At 31.0% G+C, this 16,018-nt stretch overlaps 1 pseudogene across 1 annotated transcript in view; it reads left to right on the top strand.

The window, feature by feature from the left end:
- LOC144556878 (scarecrow-like protein 9 pseudogene) overlaps positions 1-16,018 on the top strand; it is a 51,714-nt pseudogene that overhangs the window by 22,408 nt on the left and 13,288 nt on the right. The window lies entirely within an intron of this gene.

Below are 16,018 nucleotides of genomic sequence, written 5' to 3'. Positions count from 1 at the left end.
AATGAAATCTGAACCCTGGAAACGCCTTTTTATTCTTATTAAATAAAACCCCAAAAAGATTTATTGTTTTGAATATTATTATTAATCTTTTTAAAACACCAAAATCACATTTGCAACTTCTAGAGTTTATTTAATTTAAGTAAAGTCCAGTTAAGTTTCAACCATCCCTGTGAATCGATACCTGATAATACTACGCGATTAGGATTGTACACTTGCAATCTGAGTCAAAAGTGTAATCAAGGTTAAAAGGTACAGCTTGCTGTACTGAAACTTTGTGCATACTTTTGTGTGAACAATAGTGACCACATGTTAGTCGTGTTTTAGCATTTAAGAAAATTTTAGCAGCATTTTCTCTTATTAGTTCCCCGAATACTCGGGGAACTAATAAGGAAAAATGCTGCCAAAATTTTCTTAAATGCTAAAACACGACTAACATGTGGCTACATCCTAAATGAGACAAAGTATTCAAAGAGCAGTCCCAAAACGGGGACTATTCAAAAATTAATCCCTAATGGATTAATTTTGAACGGGTATCATGACCTAACGGCATTAATCATGTGGTTGTAGCTCATAAGACAATACTCTAGCTACATACTTAATATAAATACATCTACGTACTCTAGCTATATACTCTTATCAAAAAAACACATTAATGCACAAAACTAATTAAACATGAGTTTTAGGTTGTACTTACAACTTTTTTTGGATGCCTTATCGAGTGAGATGAAGATCGCTGCACCAAATCTCTCAATAATAGACAATCTACAAAATTAAACCATCGATCGAAACCTAATTAAGAGATGTATATATATAACATGCTATCCTAGAACTTGAAATTAAAAAAAACTCAATAATAGCTCATATATAGCATATATATAGCAAACTCAAAAGCGTGTGCATGCAAATCTTGAAATAAGAAGAGGTATTCAAACTTATAAATAAAATCTCCACATATAAAGAATAGCTCATATATTAGCTCATATATAGCATATATGCATATATAACATATATAGCATATATATGCATGTGCATCCAAATCTCCACATATAAAGAAAAACTTGAAATGAGAAGAGGTATTCAAATTTAAAAGCATGTGGAATCAATAAAAGAGCTGAATCAAGGCCTATATTTAGATTTTGAGCGGGGATCATAGCTCACTTATTTTATAGGATTTAGGGTTTAGGGTTTTGAGCCGAATCAGAGCCTATAAATGGTGCTCCATTAATAGCAAACTTGAGAAAAAAAAATGATCAATTAATGTACTTGATAAAAGAGAGCTGAGATAACTGAATTAATGTAGGGCGAGATAGCTGCTGTGCTAATTAAGAGAGGCGAGGCCTAGGAAGAGAGACACACAAAGATTCTGACAAGAATCAGACTGAATTAACTTTTAATATGCACTATTAGGATCAATTGTTCTAAAAAACCAATCCCAATAGTATCCAGATCGGTTGTTATAAACAACCGATCCTAATTAACGAACTATTATGATCGGTTATTTGTTTGAACCGATCCGAATACTATCAGGATCGGTTTTTACAAACAACCAATCCTAATTAATGAACTATTATGATCAATTGTCTATCAAAACCGATCCTGATAGTATCATGATCGGTTCTAACAAACAACCGATCCTAATAGTTCGCTAATTAGAATCGGTTGACTGTAAAACCCGATCTGGATAGTTTTTAGGATCAAATTTTTTTAAGAAAATCGATCCAGATAAATATTAGGATCAGTTGTTTCATATAACCGATCCTAATTCTAGTTTTTCCACTAGTGCTAGCAATTGATCTTTGAAAATAAATGCTAATGTTGAGGAACACCCAAACCAAATAGATGTTCAGAGCATGTCATTACCCAAATGAGTAGGCCATGTCAGTTTGAGAGCAATTGGAGAATCTTTGTGGAACATTTTGGTATTTTAATATAAAATGGATATAAGGGAAAAAACAATTCATTTAATTTAACATGTTGATTACAAGAATTACATGGTTATTTAATTTATGGCTAATTTCTTCCACTTGTCACTTTAATTATCCTAAAACTACCCATTAACTACTCTCTATTTTATCTCCCATTTATTCTAATTACTGTTAAATTCTTCTTCTTTTTTAAGGTGTAATTACTGTTAAATTCTAAAACATTAAATAGTATTTGCTACTAGAGCAGTTTTGATACTCTTCATAAGAATTAACAACTATCCTTAAGATACTAAACGTCATGCCAAAAGGAAATCATTTACCAAAAATGCAAGGGGTTAAAATCCTCTGCTTTGCTCCACCACTGGCTCCTTTAAGTGCCAGGAACAAGAAAGTATTTACCCAAATCCACTGTGAAGCGTGAGAACGTCTGAACTGGGTCCTCACACAACTGAAAATTGAATTATACTACCCTGACCCAAGCTAGAGTTTGCTGGGGTTTGCAATGACACAGGAGCAGAGAGAATAGATTTTCTGATAAAATGTAGGTTTGCTGATGTACCATTAACTTTTCTGAAAATGATTTCTATTTCTGTTCGGTTCAATGTTTTGATGATTCGGTGGCCAGCCTTTTTAAAATGGTTTTTTTTTTTTTTAAAAAAGAAAAAAAAAAGAAAAGTACGGAAAACAAGAAGCGTGTTCATCTCAATTTTTTATCTGTAGCATGAAAAACAAAATTTAAGTTGTGGCATCAAATAAAAAATATTTACATTCATAGCCAAATGTTTCGGAACAATGATAGTGAAGGCTAGCATTTAGAAAAAGAAATACAGTTGTGACATCTAATAAAAAAATATTTCCATTCAAAGCCAAATATTTTGGAACGATGCTAGTGTTTCGACAGATTTGAAACGCTAGCAATGAGATCCTTTCTTCATATTAAAATTTCTAAAATAGAATTTCACCAGTGTTTCACAAGCAAGGCGTTAATTTCATCAGGTCCGAAATGCTAGCATTTTGCCTCGTTTTGAAACTTTAGCAATGCTAGCGTTTCAAAACTGAAGAATACGAACCTTTTTCAGGAATTAGAGCAAAATGAACCCGGCAACTCTGTTCTCACTAGGAGGAGACTCACAACAGGATACGTTCGTTCCAGTGCTTTTGCAGAGAGGGAGTGTTTTTGTGCATTACTATTATTATAATTCTTGAAAATAGATAAGTTATTTTAGAATATAGAGGTACTAAGAGGACTGTGATAAATGATCACGATTCAGAATTTGGACTATGATAAATGACTCGGATCCAAACATATTACAAGCCAGTTTTTTTGTGGACAGGCCACCATTCACCATTTTTTGCACAATTTTCTGCACAATTTTTTAAAAACAGGAAAAATATATAGGAAATTCCTGTCTTTTTTTTTCTTTTTTTTTTCAGCCAGAAGACTTCATATGGTATGACGTTCTGGGTGGATGTTGTACCGGGTGGATACCTTTATTTTTTGAAAATTTGTACAAATTCTTTCCTATTTTTTTGTTTTCCTATTCTTTTTCCTATTTACTATCAATAAAAATTTAGGTAATTTGTTATATCCAATTTGATCTCACTTTATCGGAATTTTTAATATTTTCCTGTTTAGGTCCCTGATTTGTATTAAAAAAAACTGTTTGAAATTAACAGTGCCGCCATTCACCATTTTCTGCACAATTAAAAAGAAAGATAGAGGGAAAAGAGTTGGGGAGGGTATTTTACTCATTAATTATTTGAAGTGGCAAAATTAAAAATTAACTAAGTTTAGAGTGGCATTAGGATGATTTCTAATTTTGGGGTGGTATTTTTCAAATTTTAAGGTTTTGGAGTGGCAAATAACTAATTTTCCCTTAATTTTTTGTATACCCTCACGGTCTTCTCTAATTTCTTATTTACCCTTCAACACTTAAATTTGTCTAATTTATCTCTCAACTCTTTAAATTCTTTCTTTTTTACCCATTAGACAATAACTCTGGAATTTACTCTAGTTAAATTAAATGAAATTGTTGATTTATCCTGGTTAAAAAGATAAAAGACAAAAATACCCTTTTCTGTTTTACTCTATTTTTTATTAATTATGGAATTTGATGGATCAGATCCTCATTCTCCTATCGCTCTTGCTCTCCATGTCCTGCAAAAGAGCATGTGCACAGCTATGATAAGAGATCAAGAACATGTACATCTACCGAACTATTTACATTCAAGAGCATGTACACTGTGTACAGTACACGGTGATCAAAAGAGGCCCACTTGTGATCACTGACACTTACAAGGTATGCGACTTGAACATGCCATGAAGAATGAAAGTTTCCGGTTGGCTTGCGGCAGTAAATCAAATTCTGACAATTGAGAACTTAAGCAAAAGGGTATTTTAAATGCTAAACTGGTGTGCCTTGTGTAAGTTGTCCGAGGAAACAGTTGACTATGTGTTCAATAGATGCCCTTTAACTCTGCATCTCTATATGATTCTGGCACAAAAGGAACCGGACAGGAAAGCAATCCTGAACCTCCAGGTACCACCGACGCAAGTAATAATGCACAACGAAATACCAAAAGAGGCAAGGTCAGATATGCTTATATCACAATTTGTATTATGGAGAAAGAGGTGCACCAGGATTTGCAGAGATCAAGCCAAGAAAGTGGATGAACTGGTACATGAGATATTTGATCAATTGAGGCTACCACCGTACAACGTATGAGAATGTCATATCAAAATTATCAATTTTGACCCTCATCAAAATTGGAAGTATTATGCTATGTCAGCAGAAGGACAAGCCCAAGTGAGATGTACACGGTTCATTACACCTCGGGAAGGAATTCCAATCACGTTGCAGCTGATATCAACACTGGAACAAGACTTGGGCAGTTCCAACCAAAAGGCACAGGCAGTACCAAAGAGGATATAATACCATCAGTGAAGAGGAGCACAAACAAAACAGGCTCTAAGGACAACAATCCATTATTTTATGTTTTTTATGTTTTGAGTTCACCACATGTTTTCTTTTTCGTTTTATTACTCAAATGTTTTGAGTTCCTTATTTTCTACTTAAGTTACAAAACACATATAACTAATTATAATGAAATCAAAATATAGGCCTCACCTACATTTTCCTCAAAAAAAAAAACAAAACAATTAAGGAGTTTATACATGACATTATATCTTCACTAAAACTTGATGAAAATGAAGGTATACAGCAGAAAATAATCCAAACTCGTTGAATCTCATATATTCGGCTTGTCAATTTTGAATACTGAAACTAATGTTGATTTTTAGAAACAGTATCAAAACAGAGCTTGGTTCAGACTTTATCACAGCGATACACACAAATATTAAGAATACTAAAAATCAAACTAAAACTGATTTTTAGATCAGACTCAAATATGGTCAGCCAGTTTCTTTAGATATTTGTTCATTTAAATTATAGAGAAATAGTAAGGGCATAATGGGAAGAAATGAATTAGACAATACTTATTAATGAATAATTAACTCTATGGGTAAATAGAAAAAGATAATCAAAGTTGAGGAATATATTAGATATAATAAAGATTACAAGGGCAAATAGAAAACTGAACAAGTTTTGGAGGGTAGATATGAAATTAACCCTTAAAATAAAGGATTAAAATGCCTCATGTTTTTTATACTTCATTTTTTTTTATACTTTATTGTACTTCATATGTTTTTTTTTTCAATTCCAAATAACCGATCTGAATTGATCAACATGATCTCCATATTCCATATTAAAATGTAGTTGGCAATCAAATTTTATATTTTTTTGGAAAAAATTTATTCTTTTTTGTCAAATAACTACAAAATCGTTATTTATGTACTATTCAAAAACAATTATTTTGTACCTATTTTAAAAAATAGTTATTTTTTTAATATATAAAATTTGGTCTCCATGCAAATTTTAAAATAGAGATCATGTTGATTGGTTTAGACTTTAGATTGACCGTTTAAATTTTGAAAAACGAAGATAAAGAATATGAGAAATAATAAAACATAAAAGATATGAGATATTTAAACTCTTCTTAAAAATTAGTTTTAACATAAATAACAATAAAATTGATAAATTTGTGAGTTTTTGAAGTTTAGAAGGTTAAATATGACATTATGAATTTTAGAGGGTGAAATATGTAATTTCCCCCTATCATATATGCATCTCTTGCTCTACCTTACACATGATTCATTGCCAAAATCATCTTTTCTGGCATGGCTTTCAATATTTCTATTTTAAATTGTTGCATCCTGGTTCCTGGATGTTTGCTTTATTCTCATTCTTCACAAGCCCTTGAGGAAAGAAGCAGAGACAATGCATGGCATGTCGTTGATGTCAGATCACTCTTGCCTACCTCTGTTTGCTCTTCTGCATTTAGGTACATTACAGTCTTGCATAATCTCTCCATTGATAGTAGCTTACATAAATAGTCAATTTCATACATAAAAGCAAATTTCCAAAAAAAAAAAACATTGTTTAAGAAGATAAAAATGTTAAATAGAAACAGAGCACGCTACAAGTTTATTATTTTGTACCCTTTTGACCAGCTTATAGATGCAGCAGTTTGATTTTACAGTTAAAGAAATTCATATTCCAATTTATGCTGGTTCAAACAAGAAGTACAACTACATGATCTATTTAGAGATTCTTACTTTATAACTGCATTTTTATTTTAAATTATGCAATAGATATTTCTTTCATAGGTCATAGACATTATTATATTAATGATTTATCTTTAAATTTTAGGTTGATTTTAATTTTACTGTCTAATAAAAGCAAAAATATTAATTCATTTTTCCTCTATGCTTCACCAGAAAAAGATTTTAACAGACTGATGACAAGGATTACTATGTAAATCTAACTGCCTTAAAGATCGGTGGCCAGCTGCTCAACATATCTGCAATTGTATTTTCTGTTGGTACCGTTATAGATTCTGGCACGGTGATAACCAGACTGCCACCTACAGCCTATATCAAACTTCGAGATTGGTTCCGACAGCTAATGAAAAGATACCCGCCAGCACCGAGTCTCTCACTACTTGACACATGTTACAATTTTACCAAATATCAAATACCAACAATTTCTTTTGTCTTCTCCAATGGTGCTACCCTTGATGTTAATTTCACCGGCTTATTGTTTGTGTCAAAGTTGTCTCAGGTATGTCTGGCATAGCCATGATTCTGACTTAGCAATCATAGGCAATACACAACAGAAGAGCCAGGTTATATATGATATTGCCAATCAGAAAATTGACTTCGGATCGGAAGGCTGCAAGCAGCTGCAAGTAAAGATTAATTTCTCGTATTATTGTTAGAATAAAAGAAAAGAATGAAAATATTATTTACTTTTCACATATCCGACAGTTGACTGGGTAAATTTTATAGGAAAATTAATGGGCCGAACCTGGCCTGCAAAAGATCCTAACCCCTAGTTGTATTCTAATTGTCTTATTTCATTAACCACTTTATAAGAATTCATGGGCCGGGAAAAAAATATAAAGAAATGAGAGGGATCCGATTATCACAATTTTGAGCTACCACTTACCACAAAGTTATCACAATTATTTTTTACATTTTCAAATTTTAATTCGTTGATCCAAACCGTTCAATATGATTTCCACACTAAAATGTGATTCCATATCAAATTGTACATGTTTTTTGAATTTTTTTTACTATTTATTAAGATGGGTACAAAATTCAATGGTTGCATTGGACTAGTTTTTATAAAATACTTAAAAAAATAAAAAATAAAAATGTAAAATTTGATCAGCAAGCATATTTAATTGTGGAGATCATGTTGAACGGTTTGGATCGACGATTTAGACTTTGAAAATGTAAAAAATAGTTGCAGTAACTTTGTGGTAATTCAAAATTATAGTAATTGGATCTCTTCTTAAAATATATTTCTGTATATAAATTATATGGAAATATCAGGTTCAAGTCAGAAATCCTAGTGGGCTCGCAGTCGCAATTCAACTTGAAGATATATCTCCATCTGGAGTTCTGGACTAGAATGTACAAAAAAGTAGAAACCCATAGTTACCAAAATACTTTATTTATCATCATCGCCATTCATACTCTTTCCCTCCATTCATTCAATTATTGTTCCCTCTATTCTATTTTATTCAATTATTGTTATATACTTTTTTATTGTTCAAGTTATGGGGTTAGTCTATAAAATTTTCATGCTGCAGATGGAGGTCAATATTAATGTATCTATAACATTTTATCTTATACTATATAGAAAATTGTGTACAAGTACAAAAAAAGAAAAATTGTGAGAATGTCACTACAAAACTTTAAAATTGTGAGATTGCCACTACAAGCTTCAAAATTGTGAGAATGCCACTATAAAATGTCATTAACAGTGTATTTTTATAATATTTTTATCAAAAAATAACTAAAAAAATACTGTTTTGATATACATAATTATGTATTTCCGATTATACCCTTCATACAAAAACAGTAACACTCCAGTTGATATCGCCTCTTTAAATTAATTTTTTATAAAAATATTATAAGAATACACTGTTAATGACATTTTCACAATTATGGACATTTTATAGTGGCATTCTCACAATTTTGAAGTTTGTAGTGGCAATCTCACAATTTCAAGGTTTTGTAGTGACAATTTCACAATTTTCCCAAAAACAAAAATTAAAATAAATGGGAGTCAATTGACCTCTATTCATTGAATGAACCTACGCCTCTGATTAGACTGATTTTGATGCAACATATCTAGAGTGGAAAACACATGTCGTGTCGTGACTAATACACAGTGATTTTGGTTTTATACCGTGTCGTGACCAAATCTATTTTTCACAGGTCATACCGTACTGTATCATGACAAAAATATCGAGGAATGGTCATGGGCTCACGGCATGCGAATAGTCACGCTACATAACTCACACTGTGTTTAAATGTGTCATTATCAAACGTGTCATATCCATATGTGACTGGTCACGTTTGATCAGGTTTAACTATTTTTCATAAATTAGGTTGATTTATTTAAGATTTACCATAAACTAGATCTAACGATATTTTAATTACATGTGACTAGATATTTCACATGACGTGTTGTGCCGTATTATATTTTTCAAAAGATAATCACACCACGCAAATAATCACGACACAGAATACACGAGTCATGGCACGGAACTAACACGTATCGTGTCGTTCCGTGATGAAACCAGCTCCATGGTGCCATTTTCCCGTTGCCACTTCTCTAGCCTCTAATTAAAGACACCGTCGTAATAGATGTTTAAATAATAATTAAACTAATTAAACTATTAAATGACATTCCGTCCTAATAAAAATTTTAAATGACTTGCTACATTAAGGGCCTGTTCGGCCGACAAATGGGAATGGACATGTAACACATGATAATATGATATTTTATTTTAATTTATCATGGGACTAATTTGCAAATTTTGAAACTTTAAGGGTTAACATATAAACGAACAAAAAAAAAAAAAAAAATTAACCACCTCTGTGGCACTATGGCCACGTGTTTATTACTGGGTGCTTCATCTCATAATTCCCCCGATTAGCCTTCTCTTCCTTGCGTGAAGAAGAAATAAATAAAATAAAAAATAGCGAGGCTTCTCTCTATTTGTGTGCGCATGAGTACCAGAGAAAACTTATCATAAGGAAGATTCTAAGTCGAAAATTCAGTTCTTATGGTATTTTGCTTTCCTTTTTCTCTCTTTACGGTTTTCACTCAAATCTGTCATTAAGGTTAAAATAATTATTTAGAACGATGAAAGTAGAACAGTAGTGATGTAGAAATGTTAAATATATTTTCCTTTGATTTATACCGATTGGTATCACACCTCAGTAAGGATGCGGGTACGAGGTTGAACTCAAACCTGGTGTTGACCTCAAATAGCACACTTTACCATGTTTGTATTATTTTGGATACCGAGATGTTGTTCTGACCTTATACGGACCAGTACCAATGGGTCTTTATCCAATAACAGTTAATACAATTTATCAATAGGGGTTACTAAATAGAAATTTTTAATTAATATGATAATAACAACTCAGTCATTATTTACTAGTTAATATAGTTATTGTATTATAGTAATGATCATGATACATCAATTGTAAAAATATTACTGTAATAAGTGTCATATTGATTATTATTAGTACATGTTTTATCATGTAAAGTTGACACTTAAACTTATCACACCTCTGTTTCCAATTATATCCATTAATTGAACTGTTGGTATATATATACCATAATTTGTATATTATGCAAAATGAATTTTTCTTAGAATTAGAAATTAAGTCATGTACATATCCAATCAGAAATGATAGAGAGGAAAACCCCTGTTTTGGGTTTCTAGGGGCTGGTTCGTATGAACAGAAAATAAAATAAAGGTTAAATTTGCTAAACACTAATGCTTTAGTAAAACCCTCTTGTCAGAGGAGTTAAGTTGCAAAATGAAGAAGTTAAACTTTCGAATGGTACTTGTCAGAGGGGCTTTGATATAGATTTGTACTTGTAAGTCGGATGGAAATAAATTAACTAAGATAGGCTTTGAATCAAACTGAACCTTGATATAAAAGAGAATTGAACTGGATATATTTGTAGTTTGTGAAATTATATACTTGTATTAGACTTTGAACATTGATATGGAAATTGTTTGACCTTGAATAAGACATAAATTAAAAATATAAAGTAAATACATTAAAGGTTAAGAACTAAGCAATAATTAATAAATGAAGTCATTAATTAGCAATGAATAAGAAAGACAAGTGATCAACTAGTTGCTTAGTGTGTACATATATATTTATATTGTTTTGTAACGATAATTTATAAGTATTAATCGAGAATATGTTATTATGCTATAGGCATATATACTGTGGAATAAGACTTGACAGGATTGCTCGGACAACTGATATGTAATGATTGCTCGTTCTATTTGCCCTACGATATGAGGTGCGAGGTTATTGGATTAGTCTGAGATTCATAACTAGGAATTAAATCGTAACTCGCTGTGCATTTTGAATATTTGATTGACTGCATTGATTGAACTGTTGCATCATATGCATAGACCAATACAACTGAAACTGAATTACAGGTAAATCTGTTGACTGTCATGTTGATATTGTTTATCGATTGGTTTATTCTTATTGCAAATGATTGATTGAGACCACAGTGATTGAATTGAATGAATATTGAATACTGAAATCCTTGAACCTCCATATAGTGGAGAAAAAGGATTATTATACGTAAAGTCTAGCTAGCTACTAGACTTTACTCCAGGACCCTTATGCGCATATGGTGAATGGCCCCAACTGAATCCAGTACCGGTTGGATAGGGGATATTGAATAAATGTGAATTGTGACTGTAAGACTAATGAACTGTGGTAACTGTCTTATCATTGATTTTCTTTCCGATAATGACAGTATTGTGATATTGATTTCGTATTGTTTCTGTTAATCATGTGTTGGGATATAAGCCCTGACATGACAGATACATGCTATAGTATCTATCAGTGTTACCAGACTAGAAATTGTAAAGTTAAGAAACCAAACGTTACCAGACTTAGTGGTTATAAATATTAGGTTCCAAACGTTACCATACTTAAAGTATTAAAAGATTTTGACCCAAACCATTTATTCTGATAAGATTCTTAGAGTTCTGATTTATTTATATAATTTTTGTTGTTCAATTGGGTACTGTTATTGAGCATTTGCATTCGTCATTATAGAACTGAACTGATAATTTCTCGTGCGGTGATTTCATTCTGAATATGGATTTCCTTCGAATCCAATAATCTGAGTGGCAATCAGCACTGAGAAATAATTTATTATTTCTCACTCGTTTCCCCTTGTGGGTTACAGGTTTATTATACGAAGATAAAGAGCGCTTTCGGGTAATTGACAGCAGGGCCACCTAAAGGTATGGGATTTGGGTTTATTATATCTGACAGGGTGCAGAGAATATATCTCTAGCATCATCCACTATAAAATGGTCAGATAATTCGTTTTAATAAATTGGGATGTGGCAAAAATAATGGATGCTATTGGCAATGCATAAAAAGATCCATGCCTTATGTTACATATATTGTTATGGTGAATAGACTCGGTAGAATCGTCGCACCTCCGGATCGGGGGTGTGACAGGGCACGGGCACGGGAATTGAACTGAAAATCACTGTTCCCGTGGGAAAAAAAAAATTCAGTTGAACTGAATTTTTTTTTTCCCACGTGAATAGTGATTCGGCCGAACACGCTCTAAATTTCTAAAAAATAACGCCTAATAATTACATTAATTCCTTTTTGTTATTCATTGGAGATTTATTAGTGATGATTAGTGATGACCTTCGAGTCATTTCTCCCGTCTGGTCAACTAAATCGATTTTAAGATATCACATTGCGTTTCGCGAGGTGACGGGAGTCGGAAGGTTGCATGTCTCAATGCGTTTCACGAGGTGACGGGAATCGGACGGATTTGTCTTTTCACGGCTTCTTGAGTTCTTTCATCATTCATATAAAATGTGTTTAATTATTTGTAACTTAATTCTGTTTCGAAATGAAACGGAGCTAGTGCTTTTCTATCAAAAAAAAAAATGTGGTTAAGATAAGAAATTCCTAAAATAATACTATATATCTTTAGGGATAATTTTTCAACGTTTTGCAAAAGATATTTACCTATGGTCAAAATTTGTTGAATACAATTTCTTTTAGTAATTGTCGTTTAATTTGTAAATCTAATTTTTTTTTTCTTCACTAATTAAATATGTGTTTTCGAAGAAACAATATCCAACAAACTACTTAAGAAGTAATGATTATTTTGGAATGTCAGTTTCTGGCTAGTTGCTATCAAAATCATTTAATGGATGTATACATCACATTGGGTCCAATCTTATATTATATTTATAATAAAATCTGGTTTTTCTACAGCTTTAATGTGATATACAAAAAAAAAATATATTCAGTCAAAATTTAAACCTGGTTTGTTGTCTCGTGTTTTTTATGTCTCCGCATTTTCAGTCAAATTAAATTTAAATACTGTCTTTTATGTCTAATTGTGTCTTATATTCTATATCTCAATTTTTAAAGTTCAAAATGTCGATCAGAACCGTTTAATATGATATCTATATTAAAATGTGCTCGAAGACCAAGTTTTATCTTTTTTTGAAATTATTTTACTAATTTTAAGATAGGTGCAAAATCACTTTGAATAGTAAAAAAAATCCAAAAAAATATATATAATTTGATTTCTGAGCATAATTTAATATGAAGATCAAGTTAAACGGTTCGAATCGACAATTTGAATTTTGAAAAAAGAGATATAAAAAAGCAGGAGGCATTTGAACCCTCATCTTACATCTTATATATCAATATTTAGTTTTGATTAAAAGAAATCATTTAGATGCGCCCTGGCAACAAGGGCGGAACTCAATTTTGAGGATAAGGGGGCTAAACTACTAAACATCATAATTTTTTTTTTAATAAAAGACAATCTATAGAATACAAGAATATGATTCTTCACTATTTAATTTTATAAAAATTACAATAAATAACTAACATCATGTTTATCAAAATAAAAAATAACATATTTATATTCATATTTTTTTTTCTTTTATCATAAAATTTAGACCTATAATTTGCTAAAAAATCAAATTCTATAATAATCGCATTTGAGCTAATTTTATTAGCTATTTTTTTCTTGATATAAAAAAGTATGTAATCTTTCTCTTATATATAAATTTATTTGTGTTCAAATTATACAAAAAATCTTTTTTATTATTCCATACAATAATAATTTTTGACATAATTTAAATTTTTATGAAAAAAATCTCAAATTTAACAAACATCTGCAAATACAAAAATAATATCATATTAGCGATTTAATATGATAGTAAAATATTAAAATTAACCTTTATCACAAAAGTTAGATTGGCTCTTTGACTTTGAGAAAAGATTAATTAATTAAGTTCTAGTGAAGAAACAGAGATAGATGCATCAAAATATATGAAAATACTGTCAATGAGAGCGCTAATTTTATTTTATTTTTATTTTAAATTTTTCTATTTTTAGAAAAATGTTTATTGCTTTTTAATCATTTTTTTTTTTCACTTTCTAGTAACTTCTATTCTAGCTAATCGCACGGCTATGCCTTCCAAATTTCAATAACTTCTATTTTTTTAGTAACCGTACGTGGTTCACTTCTATTCTTTTCGAATTCATATCACCTAAGGTAACAACTATTTATGTTTAGATCTGGATCTCCAATCATAATCTATACGACTATGAAAGCGGCTTCATGCGCTCTACTTCAAACCAATTTGGTCTGGATTCCAATCGGACGACCGTGATCCAAACATAAATATTATGTTACCTCAGAGGATAAGAATTCATTCTTTTCTTATTATCATTTTTACATTTCTATATTTCAACAACTTTTCAAGTCAAAGATGATTTTATTTACTTTTTTTTACGTGGTCAAGTCTGATAAGTTAGAAATCCAAAAGGCTTGTTATCTTATATATAAACCCTTTAAATTTATTGTGTTAATCAGTGGCGGAACTATGTCGGGGGGGGGGGGGGGGGGGGGGGGGGGGGCAGGCACCCTCCAACTTATCGGAAGTTGCTTATTGGGGTGGTTATTTTCATATGATTTTTTACAGATGCATACCGATTGGCACTCTCTATGCAGTTTTTCTTTTGTCTTTTGACAATTCGGCCTCCCACAAATTCAAATCCTGATTCCGCCCCTGATTATAATAGAGGGGCTAATACATATAATTTAAAAAAATAATAATAAAATTTCTATGTATATAATAATAAATTATGAAAATTATGGAGTTTACTCAGCTACCTCTACCTTCCGCCCCTGCCTGACAACCCATAAAAATTGCTAGCTTGCTGCTGGTTTATTTTATTCTTTATATATATTTTTAATGTTTTTAATTCGTCCATGTGAATTGGATGGTACCAATCACTCTAATATATAAAAATCAAGAATCAATTCCTGCCAACAATCCAGCTCAATGATCATTTGTTTTTTCCACCCATGTGCACTTGTCAGTGAAAGTAGGGACCTCCATCTGATGATATCAGATGATCAGCTCCTTGCTAACCAATTAATTATAAAGAATACATTTTCTACGTGAGGAGGGTTCAAATGCCTTAATTTTTTGTATCTCTATCATGTCTCTATTTTTTTTAAAAACTTTAATAATTTAAAATTTAAAACTTAAAAGTCAAAATAAAACCGTTAGATATGATCTATGTTATTTTCTCTATCTACTCATAAAAAATTATCACATTTCAATTTTATTTTGATTGTCATCAAGAGCTTGTAAAAAACGTACTAATGTGGATAATTTTTAGACGTTGATTTTTCAACTTATTGATTCACACAAAAACAAAAACAAAATTGAAATGTGATAATTTTTTATGAGCACATAGAGAAAATAACATAGATCACATTTAACGGTTTTATTTTGACTTTTAAGTTTTAAATTTTGAATTATTAAAGTTTTAAAAAATAGAGGCATAATGGAAGCACAAAAAATGGAGGCATTTGAACCCTCCTCTTTCTACATTATCCAAATCCTCTTAGATTAATAATAATTGTTGGCGACTGAAACTCCGGCCATTTTTATTAATATCCTAAAAAAAAACTTAATTTTAAAAATCCGACATTTTTATTTTTACCCCATTAAAAAATAATTTTAATAATAATAACCAAAGTTTAGCAAAAGTTTTAAAAATACCCCACCCGTGGAAATTTTCCACAGGCTGGAATTGAAATTCCCATTTTTTTTTTTTTTTTATAAAACAGAAAAAAAAATTTGTATTGAAATATTAGAAATGTTGGATATATTTCTTTGAAAATAGATGGAATACAATATAATTTGATTTATTAGAAAGAATGTAACAAATAACCCGGATCAATATTTTTCAGGTCGGATTTTTCGCTGCTGTAAGAAAAATTAATATATTTCTGTATGTGTTATTGGAAAAAAATAAAAATGCTTAGATTCTGAGTTATTGATCCCGGTTCAAAAGTCACTTCTATGTAATCTAGAAAATTTGTGATCCTTCTAGG

Source organism: Carex rostrata, chromosome 7 (assembly GCF_964058835.1).
Source record: "Carex rostrata chromosome 7, lpCarRost1.2, whole genome shotgun sequence".
Taxonomy (NCBI): Eukaryota; Viridiplantae; Streptophyta; class Magnoliopsida; order Poales; family Cyperaceae; genus Carex; species Carex rostrata.
This window is presented reverse-complemented; position numbering and strand designations above follow the sequence as displayed.